This window comes from Scophthalmus maximus, chromosome 14, assembly GCF_022379125.1.
Source record: "Scophthalmus maximus strain ysfricsl-2021 chromosome 14, ASM2237912v1, whole genome shotgun sequence".
Lineage (NCBI taxonomy): Eukaryota > Metazoa > Chordata > Actinopteri > Pleuronectiformes > Scophthalmidae > Scophthalmus > Scophthalmus maximus.
In genome coordinates this window covers 6,924,174-6,940,000 of record NC_061528.1, presented here as the reverse complement: position 1 = coordinate 6,940,000, position 15,827 = coordinate 6,924,174, and the positions used below count along the sequence as shown (strand labels likewise).

The 15,827-nt window shown below is 45.5% G+C and overlaps 1 protein-coding gene across 5 annotated transcripts in view; it reads right to left on the bottom strand.

The window, feature by feature from the left end:
• The window catches only part of il1rapl1a (interleukin 1 receptor accessory protein-like 1a), a 160,577-nt gene that overhangs the window by 52,653 nt on the left and 92,097 nt on the right, over positions 1 to 15,827 (bottom strand). The window lies entirely within an intron of this gene.

Below are 15,827 nucleotides of genomic sequence, written 5' to 3'. Positions count from 1 at the left end.
CATGCTTGGTTTTTATCTATTATAAAATGTATAGCAATACTATTATTAAGTTTTGTATCACATCTGGCAGAAATGTACTGTTTGTTTCTTTAAGTTCACTGGTACCATGGTAGAAAAAAAAAAGCTCAAAGAATTCAGCAGAGGGAACAAATGAGTTTGTTTAATTTTAATTTTATTCACCTCTTTTTTCATCTTCACTTACCTGGATATTTTGTTTACTCTTATTGCATCTCAACTGGATATTGTTTATACTAGTCTGTTAATGTTGCTCTTATTTATTGTTGTAACAATGTTTATCTTCCAGGTCTATCTTGATAATAGATTGTTAAACTAGATCAGCCTTTATTCCCGCTTGTAATAAAGATAAATTGATATTGAAAACCTCCTGTCACGTGATCAACAGCAGCACTAAGCAAGCGCACAGTCTACATTCAACATTTCACAACAGAATAGGTTGGAATGAGGAAAAGATGTAAATTGTGTCACATCTTGTATTTAATTGTTTCCAATAAACGTTAATAGACTGTCCTATAATAGTCTGTATTGATCCGTTGTCTGGGGAACGATTTGGCAGGATTCAAACGACACTGTTCTTTAAGTCCACATTTTGAATTAATCATTGAAAAGATTACCAAAAAAATGCGTCTTCACTAAACAAGGCAGAAGAGTTTGTCAGCAGAGCCAATCCGCACAGCCCACCAAATGATTTTTACGTCTCCCTACGAGTGGCTTAACTGTTAATAGGCACCGCGTTGGTTCTTTTTTTCGATAGGGCAGAAAATGGATTTTTTGCTTCAGATAACACAGGTGCTGATGGCGACACGAGGACAACAGGTCACCTTTCCCTACGGCGGGAGGGGGGGGGCAGCGAGGAGAGGGAGGGAGGCGACTCGTCTGCTCTCGGTTTCTTTTTGCCGTGTCGATCAGCACGGAAGCTAAGAGGAGCACACCTCCATCCGAAGAACACAAAAACACAAGTGTATCGCAAAATAAGCCACAATAGGCATAGAGAACACTCTGCTGATGGAATTGCTGCGTTTCTTCTTTTTTAATACAGATTTATCACTCTCCTTACCTCGCTAGCGCTCCTCTTTTTAATCTCTTTTATTTTGCTCTTTTGAACAAATTGTTTTGAATTGTGCTCTTAACTGATTTCTAGTGACTTTGTCTCTATGTTGTCTGTAATGTCTCTATGCAGCACCTTGAATCTCCTTTTTAAATCAAACTGCCTTGCCTTGCCTTCATTCTGTGCTCCATGCGACTGCAAACATTAACTCCTACATGCGGAAAGGTGCTGGTTAAATTAAAAAAAAACATCTCTAAAACTGTCCCCTCAACAAGAATCTTAGCAAAGTAGTTATTTTAATCCAAGCCACCTGAACCAAACTACAGTCTTTTACTCCTCGTCACCGAGTTCATCAAACTATAACCATAGTAACAGAGGCAGAAACAAGGGATGTCTTCCTGTCAACGGGGCCGACAGATCAGAAAACACTTTTTTTTTTGTAGAGGTCGTGGACAAACAACGTATTTTGTGAAAAACGTAATGGACTGTAACGTAATCCAATGAAACAAAAAAACCCAAACACATACTGCCTTCTAGCATGAGTGGAGCCACTAATGTGACACACACTCCCCTCTCCTTAATGTTAGCGCCATAATAGAGTGTGTCTAGTCTGTGCCAAATTCTAATTAGGGAGTCGCTAGTCTGATGTGCGATCATAAGCACAAGATGTGCACTCAATAAATACACAACCCTACATCAAAACACACACACACGCACACACACACACACGGAACCTAAGATAGACACCGGCATACGGACGGTAAACAGACACACTGTTACACAAGCGCTCTTACTGGAGACCGGCGATCGTCAGCATGACACGTCTGATGGTCTAAACTGGCTCTAAGCTTCGCTTTACCAGATGACTCAAATGAAGCCAGTCACATAACGCAGTGCCAGAGTGAGATCTGCAAATCATGTGTTTGTTGGCTTCCCCCTTATTCCAAAAGCCTAACGATGCTCTTCTCTCCCGGCCTCCCAAGACAGATGGAGATCATTAGCTCCTCTCGCTCCTCTCTCCCTCTGCCTCCCTCTCCACTCCCTTCGATCTGTCACGTCTCAACCATAGGCGCCTTTTGCCCGCCTTTTCACTCATCTCCCCTTCTGTTTGGCCCTCACTCACTGTCTCCGTCCATTTTCCTCTACACAGATTTATATCTAATGGTTTCTAACTCCAGCAAGAAGCTTACAACTTCAACAAGTGCTTCATCACTCTTGTCAGAAGTAGTTATAGGAGTCATGACACACACTTGCCGAGACGGCGGGAATTGATGAGAAGCCATTAGACTTTGCTGATCCTCGAGTGAACGGCGAGGCCTCCATCGCGGCGACGCCGTGACATGTGTCAGATGAACCGTCTCTTTACAGACATGCACCGAGGGAGGTAAAAATGTAATTTTGGTGATGAACTTCTTCAGCTGCGATTGCCAGAGCATCTGCCAAAATGTTCAGACGGAAATTCCCCAGTAACTCACAAACGCCAGAGGCATGCAGAAACTATTATCTGCTAATGAATTTCAGCCATTGATGGCATTATTATGAGACACGTGGCTCAATAAACCACACATGATGTGGAAGGATGGGGATCGGCGTTGGCGCTGTAGCAGCTTTAGGTGTGTGACTGTTCGCAGCAGCGTTGAAGAGGGTATTGCTGCTTCTGCTGCCCTGACTGCACTCCTGAACATCTGGACTGTATCCATCACTTTTTTCCTGCACTTCCTTCTTAGCCTCCACCCCTAATGTTTTTGTGACCAGCTACAGGAAGGGCTATTAAGCCACAGTTTATGTTCAAACTGAGGTGACCGAGAAAGGTAATGGATAATAAACGCATCCTTACATCAGTAAGTCCAGATCGGTGCACACTTATTCAAAAACAAAGGGTTTTGCTACACAGCAAAATATGCCACTTTAGCGTGGAAAGTAATTGGAGGCGTCCGCCGCTGAAAAGTTGATCCAGTTAAATTCTGTAATAACAGCATTTCAAGGGCAGATTTTAGTATTTGGCGGCAACAGTGACGCATTAGCGTTAATGAGGTTTGGAGAAGGTATATCTTTGTTACAGTGCATTTTGTGAGTGAACATGTTCTAAAAATAGCTTCCTGGAAGTATTTATTCTGGGAGAATGAGCATATAGCGTGTAGTTCAGGCTCAGGCCCGATCCAGTGCTGACGGCTCAGCTGATCCTCTTCTATGCATTCAGTTGGCAATGCTCACATTGGGCGCGCTCTTTCAGCTGCTTTAGCCGGCCTACTCTCCTGCCGCCTCACAACCCACCTCTACCCCAGCGCCTCCCTTTCGTGCTGTTGTTTCATTGTTTCCTGCCCTGTTCTGTGCAGATGTCTTTTGCCGCTGCTCTCCCTGCCTTACAACCCATGAAGGCTTATGGAAGGGTAGGGAGGTGTTGCTCTCCCTACCACAAGCTTCCGAGTATGCAAGTGGAAGTGAATTTGAAATGAAATGATTTTGTGTATAGTGGCCCTGGATGAAGTAGATTCTCCACATTAAAGCCACTGCTGTACACAGTATGTAACGGGTTTAAGCAATTGCCAGCCTCCACATGAAACATAAGGTTGTACATGCAGTGGATGAGACCAACAGTCACCCTCCGCAGTGTCAGTGTTTTACATTGAATCATAGGATAATAAAAGTAGTGGTAGTTGATTGAGTGCTCTGACCTCCCTGGGGGTGGTCGAGGTTAAGCGGGTGCCGGGCTGGGCCCTCTTTCTCTGCTTTTAAAAGCCCTGACATGTTCCCTGCAGGATGTCTGACCCGCTCTGACCACAAATCAACCAGCAATTACAAGCATACAGAAACCCACACACACACACACACACACACACACACACACACACACACACACACACACACACACACACACACACACACACACACACACACACACACACACACACACACACACACACACACACACACACACACACACACACACACACACACACACACACACACACAGCACTTCCATGCACCATATGAAATAGAAGGAAAAAAATGGCAAGAGATGTGAGCAAAGGAAAAGTACAAGCAAGTATAAAGAGCTATTTATCTGGCCGAGTAGTATGTGTCACCTTGGTAACATCTATTTTTGGGCGGTGTTATCCTGAAAAGCCAAAAATGGATTGCATAAGTCGTTTGTCTAATGTCTCATTCAGTCCACTGAACTGTGTGGGATATGTGTATGTGAAAAAAAAACAAAAACCCCTGAATGAATGGACTTAGGGATTTATAGTGCTCCACTCAAACACATTCATCAGCAAGAAAAAGCAGTGGGGACCTGAGGTCTGAGTGGCAGTCATGTTGGGCTGTTCTATTCTATGGCGGCGTGTTCACTGGCGTCCCATAAATAAGAAAAGTCCCAGTAGGCTGGAAAGCTAAGACGCCGCTTTGTTTCAAGACACAGCCCCTTTTCATTTCACCTGGAATAACTTTTCACAACACAGCTGAATTCAAGGTGCCATCCCATCAATTTCCATGGCAACAGGCGCGGCGGCATTGGCAAACATAGAAACGAGTGTAGTGGGCAGTCTCCGTGGAGGTGGATATTCACTCGAGACTCGGATGGAGCCAAAGAAACATTCTTTCACTTCAGATGCAAAAAAAAAAAAAAAATCTATGCCAATTATTTGAATTTTGACCAAAACATCACTATGGACGTCATTTGAATGAGTACAACGGCCAATAACTCTTAAGGGCATGTGACTACTGTACTGTGGACTGGGATTTCCATATGTGTTTATTCGTCTGCCCCTGAGGTCACTGAGCGAGCGCAGGGGGAGAAAAACCACTTCTGACACCCACATCCTTCTGCCGTTCGAGTCGTAATGTGAAAACAGTGGTAAAAGCCTTCTTAACATCCGTCGGTGCAACTATAATTCACACAAAGCCCCGTGTGGAATTGCGGTCCCGGAAAAACAAATTGTCCCGCTCCGATAAAAGGGAATAAAACAGCAGACGCCGGGCAGCCACGCCACGCAGAGGAGAAGCAGCACCAGCACTGTCCTCATACATTCTGTAAGAGCGAGGAGGCAAGAAAGGATGTAAAGGTATATATGTATATATATATATATATATATATATATATGTATGCGTTATTTGCATTTTGGCTGCAACCACCTGTTGGCTTCAAAGCATTACAACAGAGGGAAACGCAGAGGGGTTTGACAGTAGTGACTAATCATGGACCAGCGATACAAAGCGGGCCTCTTCACAGGGAGCCTTTGATGCAGGTGAGTCACATCCTGAACATACTTATTAGCCGGAGCGGGAGGGGTGACGGAGGAAAGGTAGAGGAAAGGGGGAGAAAGATTTGTTCCGCACGTTAGCTGGCATGTTTGGGGTTTGCCCGAGAACAGAAGGCAGGCATAATGAATTTTGGCGTGCGAGCGGCTGTTGATGAAATAAAGAAGCCCAGCCCGACGGAGCAGGTGATGTGCGCGTGCCACAGTGTGTGAGCACGCGTGCGAACAAAACAGACGGACGGGGCGACGGCGAGAACGTTAGAGAAGCGAGGAGGAGAGGAGGAGATGGGCTTACGGCTTTTGTTAGTTGAAGAAAGAGGCGGTGAGAGTGGAGGGGGAAAAAAAAAATATATATAAATATATATAAATATATTGAGAATGAGAAGGTATTTTATTTGTTTGTGCACCTGTATGGCTTTTTACACGAGAAAGAGAGAAAAAAAATTGCTCCCTTTAGCTTTGGTTGTATTGGTTGGAGCTGAATAATATGGGATAAATATTTTCTATACTGATTAGATGTTAATTCTGTCTGTTTTAATCTTTTGTGTTTTCTACAGCATGATATTGGACAGCCTACACTTGAGGGGTGGAAACATGTTATTGGAAGGAACTTTGCTCGCTAAAAAGAAAATGAAAAATAGAAAATGCCGACCGCCTTAACCGTACCTCGTAACACATCTGGTATTTTGCATATTGGCCACAGTGTAGATGAATATGTAAAAATAACCCTTTCAATTTGAACTTTATTAAAATTACAGTGTTGTTGTTGTTTTGCCTTTCCTTTTTTTTTTTCCACTCAAGAGAAATATCACAAGCTGCTCAGCTTTGTAGCGGGTCAGTTTATAAAATCAATGCCTTTCGCTGAAATGGCGGAAAGATCACACCGGCCGCGATCTTTATTTCTGTCGGGGATCGCCGAGCATTGCGGCCAAGCTGACATTTTGTTTGAACTGTTTTAGGATACTGTCGACATAAGATATTGTGGACAAAGGCACGCAATTTCCCATGGAAGTGACATACAATGTGTTCTCAGCGGGCCAGGTTGCGGGAGACGCTCTAATGAGATTTCCGAAGCCTCTGAAGATGTGCGTCCCCACCCTCTCAACACGGGTTGCCTAATTGAGTGTTAATTTGGTGCTAATTATGTAACATGCGATCCCAGCGAGACGCCCCAGATGCCACGAGATGAAGGCGCGTGGAGGAGTGTGCAGAATTGCAAAGCAAAGCATTTAGGGGGACACACTATGTGTCTCTGTGTCGCACGCCCTGCATCTGCTTCCTGAACCCCCTGAGTCGCACGCGGACATCCCAAATGAAGAGGCGTTCAACTGAGGCGAGATACACAATGGGAAGTGTGCACTTTTTTAGAAAATAGGGCCATCCTCACATGATCCACAGCTTAGTGTTAAACAGATATCCGTCTCTGTAAAATGGGCCGGTTGAATTAATCATTCAACAAACATTACCCAGTGAAAGTTCAGCCCCTGCATTACAAATGCAACAGATTTCTTTTTCAGTGAGAGTATGAACGACTGGAGCTATGGGCAGTGAGTGGTTGGACCAGGGACCTGATTTCATCTAATCTTCAATGATCAGACATTCTTTTGTGCATTGCTCTATTGGCTCGTCACGGCAGGAGATGTACGGTCGTATGATTATGAAATAATTGGCGGCTGCATTCAGTTCAGTTTCAGGGTCCTAGTGTTGTGCATGTCGGATCACTGTCTCTCACACGCACACACACACGCACACACACACGCACACACGTTTTTGTTAAGATAAAGCCGTCTGATACCTAAGTTTTCTTCCCCCCTCTGATAGGTGTGAGACACAGAGAGCACTTGTCCCCTGCCATTCCCGCAGTAATGGCAGGGGACACGACTGTAGTTAGTTCAACACGAACAGAACTCAGCAATCCCTCACCGGGCGCTGAGCCTTCTCTGCATTCACTAATAGATTTCCCATTCTTGTCTAATTAAAAAGGGAAGCCTTTTTCCCCCTGAAAGGCTCCCAGAGCTATATTGAGGGGTGGAGAGGTCGCTGGGAATCCATCAGACGTGATGCAGTTAATCAGCATAAAGCCTGCTCCACTGCACCGTCAAACAACAACTGCAGGACTGGACCCAGCCCTTCACACTGCGTCACACTGGGATGCAAAGACATACAGGCGGAGAGGTGAATGAATCTTGGTGGGGGGGAAAAAACAACAAAAACCAATTGTTCTTTCCAGATTTTGCCTTGAAACTTCGAGACCTGGTCGTTTCACTATACTCTCTAAAGTGGGTAATTAAAGGGGATTTAAAAATAACTACAGAGACAGCTCCAGAGAGAGAGAGAGAGAGAGAGAGAGAGAGAGAAATGTAATGGGGTTTCTGGGAGAGAATATAAAGAAAATGAGAGGACAGGGAAACAGCCCTTGCCCACAGTAATTACCTGTCTCTACCTCCTATCCTTCTGAGCGACAACAACAGAAGTTAGGAGAGAGGAGTGATGACGGGAGAGAGCGAAGGAGACAAATGTGAAGGGGCAGCAGAGAGAGGAGAGGAGGGGAGAGGAGACGGCAGGTGAGTTAGCAAGCATGTTTTTCTGCTGTCCAGCATCTGACGAGATCAAATTGAGAGCGTGTTGTATCGGCAAGGTGAATGCGGCTATCATCAGACATTCATCAACGTGACCAGGGGCCTTTGTAAACCGCTGGCCACCTGTGATTCGGCCAGCCATCGCCTGAGGGGTCCTCCAGGCCATATAGACACAGACCTTTTACATACCCAGAAAAAATCTATAAAACACTTGACTAGAGGAAAGGGAAAAAACCGAAACAAACATGTGTGTCCTTTGAGAAGGCAAAACCTCATCCAGAAGGAGAATTTGGGAAGGAGTGCCATGTTGTTGCTGCGGAGCTGCTAGAACGGGACAAGGTGAAACCCGAAGGACGGTTTACAGACACTGGTCGAAGGTATCTGAATCACTGAAGGACAGTCTTTTCTTCCGACATAACAATATTACACACAAACGAGTAATTTTGGTATGTTTGCCGCGTTTGATAACAGGGAAGAATCGCTATCTTTACAAGTAAAGTGAGAAAAACTAGCTGTGAGCATCATCATCATCATCAGCATCACTACCATCTGACATCAGATGCCTCGCAAAAAAAGAATCCTTTTCAGCAATCGCATTAGAGAGGCTAGTTATATACTGTATGTGTTCAATAATTTAGTATGGCCCACGATAGGAAAAAGCTTCCCCATCCCTGACCTAATCCCTGCTGGAGCAGAGAAAAACTGCTCTATGGGTGCCGGTGGAACCTAATGCCATCAACCCATCCGTCCTTTCGGTCGCCTGCCTGCTTCAGAGGAACCAGCTCGTCTTTGGCTGAGAGGAGAGACGCGACTTACACCCGTGTGGAGGAACAGGTGGGAGAGAAACTCAACCATTGATTTGCACTTATCACAGCTGGGCAGGCATGCATGGATGTGTACATAGAGCGCGCACACACACACAAACAAACACACACACACACACACATACACACAGGAAGAGACAATGAAAGCAAACTGTAGATGCTGACGCCGGCTTCCTGGAGACAGGCTCTCTAACTGTGCATGGCTGCCAGAGGAGGAGAGGCAGAGACAGAGCAGGAGACGCAGCGATGCCGCCGTAAAGACGTCGCTCCCATTGTGAACCAGGGAAAGTGGTGGCAACACAAAATGGTAATGACAGTTAAGGCGTTTAGTCACGGACTTACTGGAAGGAAATGGAGAAAAAAAAAATAACCACATTATTTTTTGACATGACTGACATTCTCTGAGGCAACGCTCCAGGGTCCAGAATAACTATGATGTAGAAGGACACACACCATTCAATGCACCTGAAGTGAGTGGGCAGGATAAACCAAATACAAATATGTGTGCGCACACAAACACAGGGCTCTTCTTCTGCAGATAGTCTTAACAGAGATCTCTTTGTGTCTCCACCTCAGGTCTAAGAGGCCCGGACTGCACACTTTATGTATGATTTAGAGCAGTGAGTGACAAGGAGAGGGCAAGGGGTTGCACCAACCGTATGTAGCTCCGTAACTCCAGGGAGTAAAAGAGCCCGGGGGTGGGGGGATGTACAGGGAGACAGAAAGATACTGGGGGAAAAATGGAGTAAGAGACAGATGATGTCAGACTTTTGATGTTTGTCTGATGCTGACAAAACAAAACGAACCCCAAACCTTTCCATCATCATCTACAACGGACTGCAGTCAAAACATTTGGGTGAGACACACACACACACACACACACACCTATTGTAGCCCTTCATTAATTTCTACACTTGAGGGTTTGCTGAAGAGCGTGTCCATTCCGGCTTTGTGGCCGAGATCAAACGTGTGACAATCCCTCCATTTTCTGCCACTGTCCCCTGTGGTTGTTAATGGTCACCTTCTTATCTTTTAATTGGAGGCAGGTTTTTTTTTTTTTTTAAGAGTATTCTTTTCTTAAGGACACTGTATAATGAGATGGTTAGTTAGGGCCCTCTAATTGACCTTCGGCCTTTTTCATATCATGCCGGGGAAGCGCACAGCAGCTGGAACGGCTCTCACCATAACAGAACTGAGGGCAGCGCCTACACACCCAAAATTGGGAGGCAACTGTCCGTTGGGGGGTGGGGTGCGGAGGCTGGGTGGGGGGGTGGGAAGGGAAGAAGAAGAAAGGAAAGGAAAGGCCGCAGGGAGAAGTGAGTCAGGACGTGAGGGGCCAATTACCACTAGATCGCTGGCGAGGAGGACGGGGATTGCAGCGAGATCAGAGTAACAGAGGCCGTAACGTGATCAGTGTCAAAATGGGCAAAATTGTACTGTAACTTCATTAGTGTGCACGTACGAGGGAGGGAGTCCGGCAGAGGGGGAGAGAAGAGCCACTAATGTCAGAACAAGGTGTTATACTGTAAGTAACGAATTGAAGCAAACAAATTTGCAGCGTGCAGAAATCTGCTTGAACACACATGCCGAGGTAATAAGCTACGTACTTTACTTAGAGGGAGAGAAGAGATCCGTCCTCTCCGGAGACGGGGGATTGAAAGCAAAATGATGCGCCAACATGGGTGATTTTCGTCAGCAGGGAGACTACATGACAACAAAGCTTTGTTTTCTCTATTCAACACTCTGGATGTACTGCTCCAGTGAGCTGTGTAGGCTTACACCTGCAGTGTTTCAGCAGGCGTATACAAGGGGCAGTGCTCAAGAACATGAGTGTCAAAGCAAGTATTTTGAAATGCTTCGGTAAAACTAAACAATTTTAGTCAAAATAGAGAAAGATTACAGAGATATTAATGAGGCCATTACGCTGGATAAGGTCAGATTCAATCTCAAGCACAATCTCACTCAAAAAATGGATTCCATTTTGCTCTCTCAAGCTTAATAAACCAGGAGCAGAAGCTTCATAGTCACTTCTGTATTTAACAGTGAGCCGATGATTGTATTTCATTGAAGGGCTTTACCAAACATACCAGTATGTGGCTGTAATCCAGAGTGTTTTTCAAAAAATATCTGAAATAGAATAGAAAACTTTTCAAAAAATGATGATGCGGGACTAAAAGAATTCAGGTCAAAATCAAAAATATGTTTGATTGTGTCCCTGAAAGAGAGCAGCCGCTATACATGTGCAACCAATGCTAGAAATTGGTTCACAGCAGGTTCATCTGCATAGCTACGACACCTAATGCCTGCAAGTACTTTTCAACATATTCAAATGCAACAGTCAAGATTTCTCAACTCAATTGTACTGCAGCTTTTCATTGAAAGCAAATCACTGTTCACTGGTCTGTAAAATATCCTTTTTTCAGATGTGCATGACCGTCCACATAGAACCGCAGTTTGATTATTGACCTCCCCTTCGAAGAGACATTAAAAGACAAAATTATAATTCTAAATGACTTCTGCCCGGCACCAGCCCTATACGCCTAGATAGTGATAATAACCAGAGACTCAGGGTGTGTGTGTGGGTAGACTGGGGGTAGGTCAGGCAAGATTAATTGGGGGGGATGTAAATTTCATTCGTCACATGCAGATTGATGTCAATTTTAATTGAATTAAAACAATGTGAACCCTGGCCTGCTCGGAGACCAGGAGGACGGCTGATGAATAGAGATGACGCGAGCTGGAGAACACATGCGAGGCGTGGGGGAGGGGAGGGGAGGGCGGAGAGGTTAGAGGTGGGGAAGAGGGACACAGACGGAGAGAGACAGAGAGAGAGGGAGATTAGTTAATGATGAGAGTGATAGTTGACCTTAAACTAATGAGTCACTCTGCTCCACCCCCAAAACGGTAATACTGGTTTCATGAGTAACTCAGCCGCTCATTAAATTTATAGGCTTTCAAAAATGTGCGGCCCTACACTGTCAGACATTTTTCATACTAGATCTTCTACACGCTGTATCGAGAACAGCGGGTTGTGCTTCAACACTGTGTGCACTGCCCCCTCGTGTGTGTGCCCACAGGTTCATACTGTACACGTGTGCAGGGGGGAGTCACAAAAAGTCAACTGCTGGAGTAACACTTATCTCAGGTGTGATCTTATCATCTTCCCCCCGCGGATGTGTGCGGCTGAGTCTCGAGTGTTTAGCGGGAGCACAACAGGCCGCCGCGGCGCAGGCGGCGCAGGCGCGACGTGTTCACGCAGCGGCTCGGGCACATGGGCCGAGAGATGGAGAAGGTTTCCGTCGAGAGCACAGCCCATCTTACTTTCTCAGCCCTGCACCTCTTATCTCGCTTCCGCTCATTCCTCTTGCCCCTGCTCTCCGGGATGACATCAGCGCTAATCGCTGCCTCTCCATCCATCTCTCCACCTTCACACCAGACAGACAGGCGAACAGACGGAGGAGGTGCGAGCGCCACGGTCCTCTTTCACCGTGGCGCCGCCGACTGCCCCTGCCTCCGTCTCTCCTCCTGCTGCTGCTGCTTTCGACATCCGCCGCGATAAGATTGCGCCCAGCTGGCCAGGTGCAAGTCGAGCCATCGGCACGATAAATGAATAAATAAATGAATAAATCACACAGTCCTGCTCACACGTGTGCGGCGGACAGGCTGTAACATTTTATAAGGCTGTGAAGTGCCCCGTGCTTCTGAAGGTGACCCCATAGCAGAAGAACTGTAAGGAACCTTTTACTGCGATGAGACGATGTCCTGGATCACCTCCCCACACCTCGGCTCCTCATTACACACCCTCACACACACACGCACGCACGCACGCGCACAACGCACACTATGCATGTCGTCCTGTGTCAAATCTGGCCAGAGAGGCAAGGGCAATCAGGATGCTGCGAACCCTGATGGTTGAATCAGGTGCCTGCAGGAGAATATATTATTCATGCGATATAGATACAGTGAGCAGGGAATAAAGCGAACGCCACATGAAAACAGCTGCAACACCCACAACAGTGTCATATATATACGCACATACAGTATGTATTCCTGCACAGTACATAAAGCGAGGGAAGATTCCTCTCCTCCCCTCCATTTCCTCTTGCCCTCTGCACCCTCCAATTCACTGAGCCAAATGGTACGTTTACATTGGCCAAAAGCTGGATCGCCATGTTTTGGGGGGGGGGGCTGTGCTGAATGTGCGGACGGAAATCTCTGCAATGAGTGCATGCATACAGAGGTGCAATGGGAGGAGCAGATAGAAACCCCCGCGCGTCCGAGGCATCCATCACACCAAACGACTCCATTACAGTAAGTCCGACAGAGGCAAACAGTAATGTGCACTGTGATAAACACTAGGATAATAGTCTGTTTATGGTCCTGGACACGCTGCTTCTGCTGGGAAACACTGGCGAGGAATACAGAGAAGATACAGGAGCGCCGACCGCTCTATCTTCCTCATTCTTTCTATCTCCTTTTCCTCTCTCTCTCTCTCTCTCTGTCTGTCTCTCCTTTGCTGTCATCAGTCACTTTCACTCCCATGTTCTCTTTATCCTTTTCAGCTTCTCTCAGTATAATATTTTTCCTTCCTACAGGACGCAGAGGGAGCTGCATACATCAGCTGAACGGGGCTTTTATCTGGTGTTACAGTATTGTAGGCATTACCATCACAGTGCTGGAATGAGGCCTGGGAGAACCGTAAAAAAAAAAGCAGTAGAAATGATTCACATGTACTATCACTAAACAGATACATCACACCAGACGCTTGTAGGTATATAACTTTAAGAACACAAACACACACCTGCGCTACCCTTACTGTACATGCATGTATCAGTTAGTCATAGCTGGGTCGTGGCTGTAGAGCCGACGTGTTGCTTCTTGTGGCTCTGACAGTAGAAAGGCGCAAACACAAGTGTAGATTAATCTGACCATGCTCAGTATTCCTCGGAGGAAGTGGGGAATAGCAAACCTGCTGCTGCTGCTATGAATCAATTATAAGAGTACACAAAAGCCACTCTCTTTACAGATGGGAGGTTGAGGTGAAGGTCTATGGAGGGGAAAGAGAAAACAAAGACTCTCCATCTGTTGGCAATGACGTTTTTATTCTCAAATCACATCCCATCGCGGCATTGGGCTCTGCCTCCTCTCGTCCTCATGCTCGGAATGAGTTAGGGAATATTTAAATGCACCCCGACATAAACTAGAGAGAACATAAAATGAGGCGAGGGGGTTACGGTTTCTTTTACATTTCTAATAACCCGAGGAGCATCCTCGTTTGATTAAGGTGCTCCCGGATCAGCCTGATCTGGGCGGGCCTGTGTTTATTCTCATAGTTAACCTCGATTACAAGACTGACCTCAGTTCATATGCAGGCGTCTTTACTGCTTCAAGCGGAGGCTGTTACATGGTGCAGCAGGATCAGAGCGGAACACGCGCGCCTGCACTCGTGCACAGTTTGCAGCACGGCAGGAGGACAGTTTCTTTTGTGCTGTGTTTAAGTTGAGTTAAATTTCATGACCTCCGTCATCCTGCTGGGCTATCAAATAAACTCAAACATTAGCCCTCCACTCTCCCACGCAGTTTGGCCTTTTACGCCCGCCATCCAGGCAATGTCGTTTTTAACAGGATGCGATAAAACGTGGATAATGTCACACCCACTTGAGGGGATGATGGCGTAGGTTTATTAAAGGAAATGAGCCTATGGTGAGGATGAGCTAATCTAATTCTAGCAGGATACTACAGTGCTAAAAAGGAGGTACCCCACTGGTATGGTAATAAGGCCAAATGCTGTGGTAATAGAGCAAGTCGTATTTTTTTTAGCAGATGCAGCATAACGGATGACACAGGATTGGTGACTGAGATATAGTCACTGGCAGTTTTTCTACTGGCAGCGAGTTTTTAAAAATTAATACGGGACTCTGGGTGAGTCACATTCAGTCAGGGGCGGCTGCGAGCATCGTCTTCATATGGGAAATGTGCTTCGCGGAAATTATTTCATGTACTTGGAGAAACATTTGTGGGATCGCATCAACCTGCCGCATTACAGCCAGAGAGCATGGCCCACCATTTCGAATGACTAATAGACTTTTTTATTATTCGAAAAAAATGCTTCAATGTACTCTGGATGTTGTGTGGGCGTTTCTCTGTGGCTCTACATGGGTGCGCAAGAACAGACTGCTGTGCATGTGCACACAAGCATATACAAGAAACTATGGGCAGTTTATGTAAAATTATAAGATCACAAGTTCAGTGTGAGAGAAAATCAAATGTAAAATTACCAATTTTTTCCTCTCCTAGCTCACTGCCTGTCATTGTTCAGCCAGAATATTCACACCTCACACTGCATACAAACAACATGGAGGGCTCATACAGAAAGAAAGTGGAGAAAGTATTTCACTTTACTTGTTTCTTTTTGAAATAGCCTCCCATGTAATATACCTACCAAGTTCGGTGAAAATCCGTCATGATAAATAAAGTAAAAACTGCATGGACATACACCATAGAGGGGATAGGGAAGAAATGAATGCTTCCTGTGAATTGGGTGAAGTGACCCTTTAAACCGGAACCAAAAGGATGGTTATGGACCCGATGGATCTGCAGCTGGTGGCCTCATATGTTGCATGGTAATCTGTCGCTCATGCATGTCCCAAGGGATTTTTCCAATTTGGGTTCTTAACAGAATATCACTGATGATGGTAACCTAGGGTGATAAAATCAAAGTCAAACCTCCAGGATGATAATTTAGCCGTGTCTAATGGTAAGGCCTGCTCAGACTGACGTATGCAGTTTCCTGTTTGATCTTTGCTTGATCGAAAATATCCTGCGTATCTGGCATCTCCCATACGCACGCTGTACTTTTGTAGCCCATGCTTGATTTTACCACCTCTAATCCATTAATAATCCGAAAAGATACATTTTTAATCTCCATCAAATTGATGCAATGGAGGCACTTCTGAGCATTTGTGCAAATATATTGTTGTAATTTATTCAATACCAGTGGATGCCATATGATTAACCAAAATTTGGCTACGTTCTTTTCCTACAGCATCACTGAGGACAATTCAACCACATTTTATTTCTTAAAGTTTCTACTTTTTTTCGT